The sequence below is a fragment of the Sylvia atricapilla genome, chromosome 3 (assembly GCF_009819655.1).
Source record: "Sylvia atricapilla isolate bSylAtr1 chromosome 3, bSylAtr1.pri, whole genome shotgun sequence".
Taxonomy (NCBI): domain Eukaryota; kingdom Metazoa; phylum Chordata; class Aves; order Passeriformes; family Sylviidae; genus Sylvia; species Sylvia atricapilla.
Window position 1 is genome coordinate 67,072,855 of NC_089142.1, and position 14,665 is coordinate 67,087,519.

General features: G+C 41.5%; 1 protein-coding gene across 1 annotated transcript in view; it reads left to right on the forward strand.

The window, feature by feature from the left end:
• The first annotated feature begins 1,725 nt into the window (after positions 1-1,725).
• The window catches only part of TAB2 (TGF-beta activated kinase 1 (MAP3K7) binding protein 2), a 63,172-nt gene continuing 50,232 nt past the window's right edge, over positions 1,726-14,665 (forward strand). The window contains exon 1 of the mRNA XM_066315653.1: positions 1,726-2,125. The gene's annotated coding sequence lies outside the window, so the exon portion shown is untranslated. The remainder of the gene's footprint in view (positions 2,126-14,665) is intronic.

Sequence of the window (14,665 nt, forward strand, 5' to 3'; positions counted from 1 at the left end):
TCTGTTGCAGCTTATGAAAAAAACTGATTCTTACTGGAATGTATATACATACACTCCCCTTCCCCCAATATTTCCACTTTTTGTGAGGGGAAAAAAAAGCTGTCTTCCTCTTCCCCTTTTTTTTCTATTTTTCCCCCCACACAAGATAATAACTCACTATTAGACTCCTTGGTATTCTCTCTCCCTGCCTACTCCAAGCAGTCAGTTCTTGCAGTTGCTTCCCCTGTGATTCTAACAGCTTAAAATGAATGTAGTTGAGTGGGTTTTTTTCACTTGTTAATGCTTTCATTTGGAAGATGCATTTCCAGTCATTTCTGCACATATCCATTGTTTCAATGGCAAGGTTGACCTCATTTCTTGTAAGAGAACACTTGGCCTAAATTGTCACAAGTAATTTAGTTCCTGCCTATAGCATGCTAGATTTTTTATTAGTTTATGTCATTTTCACTGTTGCAATTGTCAATTGCCCAGCCTAACAGCTAAAGTCTTCTAAAGCAGGTGCAGCTCTCTCTGGTCACACCACTGAAATGGATAATTTTAATGTTTGAGATGATTATGGCCAGGCCATTTTGTAGTACCTTTCACACACTGCTGCCTCTTGGAGGTAAGGTGGTGGAGAAAATTTGTCTGTATTGATTCCAGCCCAGTCTCACTGTCTGGGAAAAGCTGAAAGCTTCAGCACATCCCATTCCTTGCCAAGCCCCATTCTAGGTTTCCGGGTTTTTGGCAGTTTCCCTCTGCTATAGATGATAAATATTACTTTAAAATTATTTGTGTGTCTGACTGTATTCTTCAGAGTAAGATGACACAAGAATGGAAGGATGGACTATTGACAGACAACATGGGCAGCACCTGCTCACTGCAGGGAGGAGGGAACAGCATTCAAGAGGTGCAGGAAGAAAGCAAATATAGGAAGAATAAGGAGTAGATAGTGTAAAGTATCACAACCCCGAAACTGCACTGATTTACTGGATGATTTTACAGTATAATGAGAAAGTTGTCTTTTCATTGAAGCTGAAACTTCCAAATTACAGAAATACAAAGACCTGCTTGGATACTCCGCTAAAATTAAGGACGCCTGTCGTGGCCTGGGCCAGAGTGTTGGTGGAGCTGAGAGCGGAGGAGGCATTCACCAGCATTCCGGGCCCTGTGGGCCTGGCGGCATTTTTGGGAGATGATTAGTCAGAGCTCTACCTCAGAGGGATGATGGAAATCATGTACTCTGCGTGGAGTAAGCGCTCCTGATTCTGATAGAAAGCGTCTGGCAATTCCCTCGAAACATCCTCGTTTTGGATATAAACTGGGAGCGGGGGGAGGGCTTAATTAATATTAATTTTCTTAGGGTTTCTTTTTTCCCTTTGCAGATGCTGCCCCTCCTTCTCCAGCCCTTTCAGACCCTGCTCGCTCTCCAGGCGGGCAGCCCACCTACCCTACACCGCCGCTTCCCCCTCTGGCGCCGGGCCAGGCAGAGCAGTGGCGGCAGGGCAGGAACGGCGGCTGTGAGTTCCCGCGCATCCCGGTATCCCGGTGTCCCGCTGTCCCGGGAGCGCTGAGGCGGTGGCCCCGCTCGCGCCCCGCCCTGGGGGCGGAGCCAGCCGAGGCCCCGCCCCCCCGCGCTCCCCCCTCCGGCCCCGGCGCCCATTGGCGCGCGGCGCGTCCCCGTTAGCGCTCGCGGCGCGGTCTCGCGATGCTGGGGCCGCCGCCGCCATATTGTCGCTCTATTTTGATTCGGAGCGCAGCGAGCGCGGGGGGAGGGGGCCGGGAGCGGCGCGCGGCCCCAGCGGCGGCTCCGGCTGAGCGGGAGCGGCGCCGCCACAGCCACCGCACGGACACCTCACACACCCCCAGCGCACCCCGCCCGGCGCCGCGGCAGCACGGACCCCCCTGCCCTCCTTCCTCCTACTCCTCCTTCCACCTCCTCCTCCGCCTCCTCCCCCCACGGAGCGGAACGGCGGCGGCGGGAGGCTGCGGAGCGGGTCGGGTCGGCGGGGTCCCCCCTGCCGGGCGAAGGCGGCGGCGGCGCTGGTGGCGGTAGCGGCGGCGGTAGTGGCGGCGGCTGCTGCCGTGGTGGTGGGGGAGGCGGCGGAGGAGGAGGAGGAGGAGGAAGAGAAGAAGCGGCAGCAGGGTAAGGCTGACCCCGCCGAGGCGGGCCTGGTGCGGGCTCCCCGGGCCGGTTTGGCGGTCCCATCCCCGGGGGGCTGCAGGGAGAGGCGCGGGGGGCCGGCAGGGGCGGGGGACCCGGGGCTCCCGCGGCCGCTCCTCGGGCTGTGCCCGGGTGAGGGAGACAGGGAAGGCCTGAGCGGGGAGGGAGCAGCCCCGGCACCCCGCTCGTGCCGGCGTGCTGGGGCGGGGTGGCCGGGGAGGGACGGGAAGCCTCCGCGCCGCGGGGCGTTCAGCGAGAGATGGAAACTTCTTTTCCTTCGCGAGTCGCCGGAGCTCCGCGGCGCGGGGAGGGCTCGGGGGGCTGCGGCTGCCCGCGGAGGGCGGGAGCTGCCAGCGGGCTCGCCTGGCCGCCAGAGGAGGGGGAGACACAGAGAGGGAGGGGCTGGCCCGGCGCCTGGCAGGTGACAGGTGTGAGTGCGCCGGGCGAGGCTCCGCCATTTGAGGATGAGTACCCGAGTGTCTGAGGTGTGAGGTTTGGGTGCCCCGTGTCTTTGCGGGGGCTGGCTGGGCTCGATTCCATATATAGTATATTTGGGACGTTGGTTTCCATTATTCGAGTCAATTTAATTGTCGAGTGGAAATTCTTGAAATGGTTCTGATAAGAGGGTTTTTGCAGAGAAGAGATGCATGTTGTTTCTCATTTTCTTCCCTTTTTCTGTTTTGTCCCTGTGAGGGACGTGGGAACGCTCTGTGGAGGTGTGTAGTACTCTGTCTCATTCATTGGAAAGCTCGTATGAAAAGTCTGAATGCTCAGTCCTGTTAGATGTAGGCAAGGCCTTCAGGGCAGAAACCTGGTGTTCTTTGTGCTGTGCCTGGTGGCTTGGCAAGGTTTGTTTCCAAGATCTGCGGGTGTTTCTGTATTAATGATGGTAAGCACATACATAAAAAGGGAATTCCAAAGGGATGCTTCTTAGCCGGGAGTGGATTTCAGGTGTGGTTTTTTAGTCGTAAGTTTAGGGTACCTGACGCAGACTTGACAGAACAATTTCTGAAGCTCAGCTGTAGAACACCGATATTGGTGCTATACTTTTCAATACTCTAACATACGCCTTCTAAACATCAGCATAATTCAGAGAGAGTCTTTCTCTTAGACTGTTCAAATTAGTTCATGTCATGATTTTACCCACCAAAATGGTACTGTTCAATGATACTTTATAAGGAGGACTAATGATGCTGTAGCAATAGCATTACATTCACAATTGGCCACAATTTGCGGAAATCAGGAATAATTTTCAACATAGCTATTGATTTGCCAGATAATTAGACTTTTGTGTTTCCATACATATTCCAATTATTTGTTCCTTAACTATACTGTTGTTACTGGGTTTTGTCAACCCCCCAAATTCTGATGCCTGCTTTTGGCAAGAGGGAAGTTCCACTGACACATTGAGAGAGAGAGGTCATCAGCTTTAGTGAGTTCTGCTCTCCATTTTAAATGAAAATTTCAGTCAATTTTGACTGTGATCCACACGTTAAACTTGGGGATTCTTAACTGTAGATTCTTAACTTGGTTTGTGCTGCAGCAGAATAAACCCTTCAGTTGAGTCTCAATTTCTTGCAAAAACTGAGAAGACCCGGGTGGTTTTTCTCATGTTGTTTCACAGGGGAGCAAGCCTGCAGAGGGGAAGAGGTAAGGAAGGTGCTTGGAGAAGGCACTCAGTCTGGGTCATCCCAATTTTGTGTTTCAGAGATACTTGATAAAGCATCATCCCTGTCATTACATGTGGGGGCAGTGCCATCTTGCTATGCTGTGCTATGCTGCCCTTGCTTATGCCAGCTTTTAAGGACTTGGTGAGAGGCAGAAACTATTATCTTTCTCAATATAAGAGAAGTCAAATACTTCTACTCCCTTCCTTTATATCTGCTGACTATAGAATTCTTGAAAATGGGCACTCTTCCTATGACAGCGTCGTGGTATAAACTTCTCTTTTCCAGCAGTGACAGAACGGAAGAAGATAGTAGTTTTCCTCACCATGGTATTGCTTTGAACGCCAAGGTCTTGTGTTGCTTTGTAATGATTTTTGGTATTATAGATAACTGGGATATTTTTTTTGAGTCTTTGTAGAATTAAATCTATCATCTGTTGAAGAGATTATTCTCAAAAAAAAAAAAGGTTTTTTTTTTTTTGCTAGGCAGCTTAAAGAGCTATTGGCAAACTCTTTCTTTGTGAGAGTGCACTTTGAAACATAAAACTGTGTTACTGTTCATCCTGCTGCAAGTGCTGCCTCCTTATCATGATCTCCATGGTTGGAAACACTGGAAGAAATAAGTTGGTCAGACGTGACCTCGAGTTTATGAAATGACTGTAAATTTAGGACTGCGGGATCAGGCTGATCTTTTCTGAACTGCTGCGAGCGGAATGCTGAACCGTGTTACTGTTGGTGCTTTTACAGAAAACAGAACAAAAATTCCAGTGATTCAGAACTGGATTTTTTAAAAGCTGTATTCAAAACTCAAATATTTAAATGTTTGACATTAAAGGTAACTTTTTTACCACAAATGTATACAGTGATTCAAGTTGGGTTTTTCTCACTTCATTGGTGTAGTAGGTTATCTCAATTGGGCAAGTGTGTGCTTTCTGTTTCAAGGAGGAGAATGCTCTAAGGCATCTTGAACCCTGCTTAGCAACCTGGTCTGGTTTGGATTCCACATATTTAAATGTAACTGTGAAAGCAAGAAAGCTGTCAGATGTACAATTGGATAATACTTTTTTTATAAACTATTCAATGTTGTCAAGGGTATTTCGGTATAATAGTTGTTTCAGTTTCAGCCTCTCTTGAGAATGCTTACCAAAAAAATCACTGACATAATGTTGGTGCTTTCCCTGACAGAAGTTTTTGTAGACCTTTGTCCTAATTATGATAAAATTAGGGATTTATTTTTATTGAACTGATCAGCAAGTACAACCCTCAATCAAGAAATTACTGCAAATGCTCTACAGACATTGACTGAGTTTTCTGGTTTCTGTTACAGTGCCTTTGGCTGTTGTTCCTTAATTGGTAGTAATCAGATTCTAGTGAAACCAGGAGAAATAGCTTGACACAAGTGAGAAGATCTGTGGGATTTGCGTGTAGTATCCCGATATTCTTGGAACATGACTATTGCTGAATGAATGGCACCACTTGGGATATTCTTGTTGCCATAGGTGCAGTTAAGGTGTAGTTAAATAGTTAATATTTTTAGAATGTATTCGATTTTTTTTTTTTTTTTTTTTTGCTGGTTGCAAGAAGTCAAGCATAATTTGGTAATGCACTAAACAAAATGGAAGTTAATACCTTGTTAGAGAATTTTACCAGAAAAATACCTTTTGTTTGTTTGTTTGAAATATGCATTCTACTCTTAGAAAAATGCTATGTGGAATCAATTTTTGGAGCAATATGCAGAATGTGTAGCTCTTTTCTATTCTAAGCACAGATGAAGATCAGATTTCACTGTCTTTAGTGATGAGTGGTTTAAAACTCATTCAGATCCTGGTTGTACTGTGAACAGAATTTAATTTTTCTGTTATTTAAAAATCTGTTTCAGCATGGATTTAAACCTTGTGCTCTCTTTAGTGTTTAAAAAAAGCATTAACTTAGGAATACTCCATGGCAGAAGAAAACTGTTGGTTGTATATATGAGTTTTTAAAAAATGATCACCCAAGCAACTAGGACTGTACACCTATTAGTCATGATATTGGTAGGTTTGCTAGAATTTGCCAAAAATGGGACAAAGCCACTTTATATGCTCACTGCTTTGATGATTAACTTAAGGTAGATTACCACTTAAATGCAAAGTATCTTTTGCTTGTTCCAAAATTAATCAAATCCAGGGCTGTGTGGTGCTGGTTGGTCTTCTGGGGCCTCCAGTGGAGAAGGCAGAACTCCACCTGCCTTTACTGTCATTGAGAGCATGAATTCACATTACTTTTTTCTCCAAAGCTGCCAGTTTTCACAAAATTTGTAGAACCTTTCTTATCTGTGAGGTTTTATATGTCATTTAAAATGCACTTGAAAATGATCAGAGGGTGCAAATAGTTATTAAAAGGACAAACAAAATACATAAGTGCAATTTCTTTAAGAAGCCTTAGTTAACTGGACATGCTAGAAAATAAATTTCTGCAATTTGGGAGTTCAGAGTTAGCTGTTCTCTGGTGGATAAAATGTTGAGATGCACCTATTTTCTGTGTCTGGGGGTTAAGAAAGAGTTGCTGGGTTTGTGTATTTGTGTAGTGTATAAACTGTCTTTAATTTTTTTTCTAAAGTCACAAATACCACAAATATCATGTTTCATTTAATCTTGTGTCTCAGTAAATTTTGAGCTCATCAAAATTTCAGCAGAGAAATTGGCCAAGAGCCAATGTGTGAAAGATTTAACATTGTAATAATGTTGAACAAAAGTTAAACTTGTTAGAGTTGATGGCTTCATTAACATCACCTCCTAAAGGGAAAGTTTTGCATGAATTTCGCAGTTACCTGTAGTCAGCTGCCAGTTAATCTGTGGGGTAAGAAGGAGGTATGAAGTGCTGCACTCTTTTCTTCAGTCAGTAGTTAGAGGACAAGAGAGGTTAAGTATATTGTGGCCAGTGTTTGGAAGAGAGTGGTAAGATAATCGGCATCTGGGATAGAGGTGGAATGTGACTAATTGGAACACAGGGGCATGGCTGAGGCTGAGAGAAAATCTGTGGGAAACGGGACTTTATTACTTTTGCTGTTTCTGGAACAGCACCCTGAACAAAAATCACGTTAAAATAGCTTCTTAAGAAGATGAAGACTGAAAAAAAAAAAAATCGTGATATTGTTGCTTCCACTCATTACAGAGCCTCTTGAGCTGTGCCTGCTCTTGTGTTTGTGTGGGTCTGATTCAACAGCAGTGCCCAGACTGACACTGTGTGTGAAGCAGCACGGGGCAAGAATGAGTAAGGGAGGAGTTACATAAGACATACGTGCTTTTTCTCAAAATGCACCATCAAAAATATTATTTTATTGTCACATCGTGTATAGTTACAGTTTCTTCAGATGATGTGACTGACATGCTGGTTGCATGCTGGTGGTATAATTCAATCCTGTCTCTGTGGGCTGTTGCATGCAATGCTGCATGTGACGTACTCCCAGGTCTAACTGATGTATTTGTGAAGGTGGGCCGTGGTAGTATCAAAGTGTTTTAGTAGGCCTGAAATTTTAATTTGCTTTTTAATATAGATTTATTACAGACTAAAGATTTCATGGAGTTTTCTGAGTCATGAAATAAGTATTTGTCTGGTACACTTCTATTTTGTCCATGATGCCAGTAGAAATGGATAAGAAATCACTGGCAGATGGGAAATACTCTTTAATAGCAACCTTTTAATTTTATTTGCTGTAGCCTGTCTTTATTGTTTGAGAATATGCTTTCCTGTTATCAGGTGTTTTCATAAGTGACTTGTAGGAAGATCAAGCATAAATATGTTTAGGGACTAACTCTTAGAGATTGCCAAAGCTGGGGCTTTAGAGTGCATTTTTCGAAGGAAATTGCACTGTGTGTAAAAATCTCTTGCCAATCCATCTGTTTATCAATGTGTTCTCAGAATGTCTCTTTAAATACAGTAAAAGGTTTAGTTAAGTAACTAAAAAAATACAGTAAATTTCAAAATTTGACTATGCCACAGACCTTAATTTCTTAACTGTGCTTATCTGTTTCTTAGCTTCTGGTGCCTCAGAAGCTGAGTGACATGGGCGTTCAGATAAATCATCTGTTTTCTTGAAGCTGTTTGGGTTCTGGAAATCGATTTCTGTTTTGTAATGAAGGCTAGAAATGCAGAAGAGTCTTTCCATATGTAAGTCCAAAGCCTGATTTCCACAGGTAGAAAAAAATTAACTGTTTCACCTATATATGGAAGAAAAAAGACACAGTTAAGGAAATATTGAGGTTGTACAATGTGGTGTGTAATTGTATTTTTTGTCAATTTGTGTTCTGTTTTAACTCTTAAGAACTTAAGTCTCCCCTCCCAGCATTTGTGCTGTGCTACACATCACTTTTTGCAGTACTCTCTGGTCTTTTTACAGCATTCATAGTTTTTTCTCTTTGTTTTTCTGTTTATTTTTTCTTTACTCCTTGAAAAATCTGTGCCCTGCAGAATTTGTCTCATCCAACCACTTTAATCCTATCATGTTTGTAGATGAGCTAGAAAAGAGGAAATCTGGTCATTTATATCCTCTCCATTTACCTTGCCTAGGCATACTGATCTGTACTTTATAGCTGAAGCATTAGTGCCCTCTTGTTTATACTTCACTTTGTCATTCTTTTTTGTTCTAACTTTTCTTGAATATCTTTCTTAAGAGGCCCATTCCGCACTTGTAATTTTATTCCCATTTTCTCTCTTCTTCGGAGTATCATTGCAAGTTTGCCCTTCGTTTAGACTTTCTTGAGAGAATGATAGAAAAAAAAAAAAGGTCTTGAGTTCTGTACTTCGATTTCTTTCTATTCGTTCACCTGGTTCAAACTGCAACTTCCCATTTGTTGAACAAGCATTTGTGTTTCATGGGAATGGTAGGTTATCTTCCTGAAAGAGCCTTCTTAAGTCTAACAGCCTCAAGCCTGGAAATAGACAATCTCCAGGGGCTCAGCAAAAGTGTGCTTAAAAAGGCATTTTAGGTTGATAAGTACAAAGCAGTAAAAAATCTGGTGTCTTGTTCCCTTTTTTTTTTTAGTACTGCTCTTTAGTAAATGGTGATAAGATTATTTTGTGTGCACAAAGTTGTGTATTTAAAACTGTCTTACTGTAATAACTGCCAATATGAGATTATTATATTGTATTGACTAGAATTTAACCTGGATTAGGCTCTTTTGTGCAAGGCAGTGTATAAATATTTATTAAATAACTCAGTCCTAGAAGAGTTTGCAATCCCACGAATAATAAATTTGTTTACCTAGGTAAATATATTGGATTAGACAAAGACATTTAGCAAAGTATTTTTAGCTTTCATTTATTAGGCCTGTTAGTTCTCCAGTCATTTTTAAAACTGTTCCAGCCTTTAAAATTTAATTAAAACCGTCTTTGATTGCTGTCATTCATTTAGTGATGTTTTGACATGACTTTTAATATTTGTCTGACAAATTCATAGGAGAGTTATGAAGTTACTTGAGTTAGAACCTCACCAGCTGCTTGTATTCATTGGTAGCTGCTTGGGGTAGAGGTCGATGTATCAAAGCTGAGTTGAAGGTTGTCACAGTGGATCACATCTGTGACACACTTGGGGCTTCTCTCAAGAGAACTTTTAATTTCTTTGGAAAATGAGTTGCATAGAAGGACAGTTTAACCACAAACGATTTCTTAAATAATATGTTTAATTTTGTTCTGTATCTGAGTTAAAATTTAGTATGAACATATGTGTAAAAAGGTTGCTAAAAGATCAGTTTTTGTGCCTCTCCAAGAAGCACATTCTGATCTTTCTTTTCCTTGTATAAAGTGCAACACTTTTTTTGTTCCTCCTTCACATCATCTGGTGAAGGAGAATAAAATAAATTGTAAGCAGCAGGTGAAAATGGTTGTTTGGATTGTGGAAATTCCTGTTCTCTCCAGTCTCTTGGAAAGAGACTCTTTAGCAAGTGATGTGTTAAGCAGCAAGGTTCAGACAAAATACTCATTATTTTTCTTCTTTTCCTCTTCATGGGGCTGAAGACACCTGTGATTTCCAGTTCAAAAGGAAAATACAGTTTCTGCCAGTAGTGCTTTCATAGATATACTGTGGAGGAAAAACAGCGGTTTGCCAGTGTGACATCTTCACTGTTCTGATCATACTGGTCTTGTCAAAGCTGGGAAAGGTACCAGCATGGCTGCATGATTTTGGGTAGATGAAAGAGTGTCATCCTTCCATAATGCAGCAGTCTGCATACAGAGATTGCTGGTGTAGTGCACTTATGTGCATTAAATGGTGTTATTTTTCTGGAAGAGCTGCAATGTGGAGTGAGTAGTTTTGGTTTATTGATACAAAAATCTGCATTTGGTGCCATGAAAGGAATGCTTTTGCTATTTTGTTAGTGTCCTGCATGCATAAATTACTCTTGAAGTAATATATCAAAATGGCTTTGAGATAGGAGGTTTAGAGCAAAAAAAGGAAGAACATGGGTGTTCATCAGCATCGGGGCCATTGATGTTTTGCTGTGACTGAACAGGGAAGATTGCTTTCACTGACACAAGCAGCTGGTCCCTTGTTCTGGTCTCATCTGTCTGTGAGCCAGGGCAGTTTCTGTATGGGTGGTTAGAGAATTAACCAGATGGCTGTTTAACTTAGGTGATCTTGTGGGCTGAGACTAACCCCTGGGTGCCAAGGAGCTGCTGGGTCAGTCTGGTAGCCTCCTGTAACTTCACACTCAGGGGGTTGTTCTGTGCTACATCAGTGACAGGGCATGGATTTGCCATCCTTTCCTCTGTGTTCACTGAGGTGGTTTTATTGTGAGCCCATAAATTTGTTTTTCTGCAAAACTGGGGTATGGTAGAAAAATCAGAAGAATAGATATATAGAAGAAATAAGAGTTAATTAAGCTGGTATTGTGGATGATGAAAGCTACTCATGAAACTGTAGGCTTGAGAGTGGTCCTGTGACAGAGAAGCAGGAAGACCAGTTCAAGGAATCATCTCTAGGCACTGTAGCACTGCAGCTGTTCACAGAGTCACCAACTGAAATGGTGTAAATTAAAAGCTTGCCCTTCAAAAAGTAGAACTACCTTAATTAGTTGAACTAACTTCACCACAGAACCCACATATGTGGATTCTACCGCGGTGTAAAATCTTCACTAGTGGCCCACTTGGATAAAAGGTGGTAACAGTAATTTTTCTCCTCTTATCTGGACATAATAAGAAGTCTTAAATGCTTTCAACAGGTGTATTTTAATTAGCTTTAAGTGATGGTGCCTGCAAGATTCCTAGCAGTCTTCTCTTTGTCAATAAGACAGAGTTTTTGCTAAGTTTTCTGATCCTTAAATGCTGTAGTCCAGTTTCGCAGTGCTGTAGGAAATTCAGGTCCCACTGACACTTGTGAAAGTGTGGCTAATAGGTAAGGATAAGTGTATTGAGTTATGGAAACAATGGAAAGAGAGAAGGATTGAGAGATAAGGTGTAGCACTTGTTGACTTTCGAGGAAAAATGTGGTTAAAGTAGGATAGCAAAACATGTTTTGTAATGATGTTCATGTTTCACCTGTGAACTACAACGGAGTATTATTTGGCCTAGAGTTGAAGCCTGTTGTAACCCTTATTAGTTATAAGACAAAACTAGTTAATCTCTTAAATTATAATCTGCTATTCAAATATATTAATAAATGCAAAGCTTCATGTAAAGATGAGTAAATTAAAACTAGTGTTTTAATCTACTGTAGGTGTTCTCTTTCTTTCAGTTGCAGATTTTGAATGGACTTTGGAAATCAGCAGTAGTTGCTAATCTGGTCTGCATGTTGAGATTCTAGGCTGGGAGATACCAACACCTTCTTCAAACTAAAGCTTAGGCTGTGATTTCTTACATGTTTTCTTGGTTGTGTTTATTATATTGGTTTTGTTTGATTTCTTATGGGTTTTGGTTGCCAGTAGTTTTGCTGTGACGAGTGTATCTGAAAGTCAAAGTACCACCTAATGAAGTTAGCAGAGTTGATGGAGCTACAGGCTTCCTTCCTGCTGAAAGTGGCCAAAAGAGCAGTCCAAAGTGAAGCTTATGTTTCTTCAGTGCAGAGCCAGGGGCAGCTCTCTGGAATGTTTTTTCCACTCCCCATCAATGAGTGGGGAAATTCTTGCCAACGCAAATGAGATTGAGACCTGCAACTTGCTTCAACATAATATAGTATAGACTGAGAGGAGTACTTCATCTGAAAAAATACTCAGAGTTACACTAGCATGGGATCTTGTTAAAAAAATTTGTCTTCATATTTGAAGTTTTTAAGAGTCTTGGACAAAAGAGTATTTCAGCATTGTCTGTGTGACTTCAAGCTGCTGCCTGTTTGTGATAAGGGCAAGTCATCACCTTACACTGTCACATCAATGAATGTTGCAGAATGCTTGCAGTGACTATGCAGACTGTCAAAATTCACTGGTTTCAAAAGCCCTTTTTCATTTTATGTCTTACTATTGCCACCTTCTCTGGCTGTTGTATCTTTGTTTTCTGCTATATATGGATTGACTGGGATTTTTAAATTAATTTAGGAGAAGCCCAGCAGTGCAGCTTTGTTTGCCTTGTGAACTTAAAATTTGTTGTCACTCCTTTATCATCGTTTCTGAACCTCTTGTGAGAATAAAACTATGTAATTGGAAGGAATAGTACTTAGTTTGCTATTTATTTATGGGGGGAAATGGTGGTGATATCACAAAACTAAAGCATAAGGTTTTTTTTTTTTATGCCTTGGTTCTTGCCAGTTCCTCTGAAAAGTCCCCATCTGCATTTTTAATTATGCCTACCTGTAACCTATGGCTTATTATTTTTGCAGTACAAGCATTAGAAAATTTGGGATGAGTGAAAAATTGAATTATTGTGAAATACAGAGCCAAATAGTTACAAATCCTTTGCTGCTTTATCTGTGTGACACTGTTCATTTTATCTTTCAGAAGTCGGTCTACTTCTATTAACAGGACTCTTATCTTTGTTGCAAATGCAAGAAATGTATTAGTGTGTCAAAGCTGTGAAGAGCTATCCAGACTAGCAGAGTTACTTTTTCACCATGAACTTGTTTAATATTAATTTTTATAAAATGGGTTCTCAGCTTTCTTTAGTTTCCTGAAAATTCACAGTATCTGGCTGTATTTCTGGTTAGAAGATAAACACTGAGATTTAACAGTTCTTCTTAATTGTATGTACTTTTATTTATTTATTTATTTATTTATTAACAAAAAGCTGTCAGCTGATATCAATATCCAGACAATATCCAGAAAATACTGTGGGAAGTCAAAATCTGAGTAGAAATAGTTTATTTCTGCCCTTTTCTTCTGCTTCTCTGTCCACAGTTTACAGAGAGGGCCTGGAATAGGGATCACACAAGGACAAAATCTTAGTTGCAAGTCTTCTGGATATTTTAATGTGAATTTTAGTCTTGTGTAAAACTTAACTGCTGCTGTGGGACTCTTTTTTTTTTCTTCCCAAGTGATGTGACAAAGTGGAAGACCTTACAAGGCTAAAAGCTCCGTTCTCGCCTGCTGCCCTGAGTCTTCTTTTCTGTTCTTTCTCATCTTTCCTGTTACTTTTCCTTGTCCTCCTTTTTCAGAGCAGGTTACTTACTTAGTTAATTTTTTATTTGTGAGTACCTAGTTTCTTGTTAGTATGTATCTGTTGTCAGGGTTCTCGGAAGGATTTTTAGTTTAAGGTAGGAAAAAAGTAGATGATAGGTTAACTGTGTAAAAGGGTTAGTGATCATCTTTTAAAGGTTCTAACAGCAGGAAACAATAGGTACTGAGAAGCTGTGAATGCTGGAGACATTTCAGCTCGTAGTGGCTTTCCTCTCCCATTTCCTTGTTCATCTCCTTCCCCCCAATCCTGTGTGGAGCAAAATGCAGAAAAGAGGATCAGTGCTATTAGTCCCTTACATAACAGCAAGTGCAGTGATCACATTTTTCTTTCCTTCACGAAAGGGTGGAGTACAACTAGCACTCTTGTCTTCCTGGAAGACAGTTCATAGGGAAACATGGGAAACCTAGAAAAAAAGATAATTTTTAAAATTACATATTATCAGCTCCTTGATGAGAGATCTGTATCTTACTCTAGAAGAATGTAAGTATGGGAAGCTAACTGGGAGCTGGAGGAATAGCTGCTTAGGTGCCTGTTACTTTTCTCTACTTGTGCATCACATAGGGCCTTGGAAGAAAAGCAACAGTAAAACCAAGTTGTATGGGCACCACCATGAGTATTTCTATTTGACTTATTGCCTATCTGTGTCTGTTACCTCATCTTGGTGTTGGTGGAAGGTTTTTTTCCCCAGGTTAATAATGGATGGATTTTTGTTTATTTTTGTCTACTACTATGAATTTGGCAGAAAATGAGTGGAAACTAGAGGCTCCCTCCCAGATATTGCAGTGCTGATCTTGTATTCGTCCTTATATGTGTTGGTTTGGGAACTAATGGAGAAAAAAGAGAAAACAACAACTAGTTTTCTGTGAGCACACTTCATCCTTTCTTTCCTCCTTTTTCCTGGCAGCTGTCAAAAGTCCTCCACCATTACCCCAGGGATTTCTGCCAGGGCAGTTTCACAGGTGAAGATAACTGCAGATACAAAGTAAAGCTCTGTTAGCCTAAAACTATGGCAGCCCAGCTGCGAGTCTCTTCCTAATATGGACACCCTTTGTATCCAAGGAGCTCAATTGCCTTTCTAGAGGAGAGGATTGTCAGAAAAGGGGAGTTCTGTGGCCATTTTTTTTGCTTATGGTACTGTGCTAAATAATGAAAGGTCTTTTCTTCCCTAACTCTTGGTGGGAGGTTCTCTCTTGGTGTTGTCCTACCAATCTTTCTGAAACTTCTCCACTGCCTTTCAGTTCAGGTGCTGTGTTTTGACGGAGTTGTTTCCAATTATA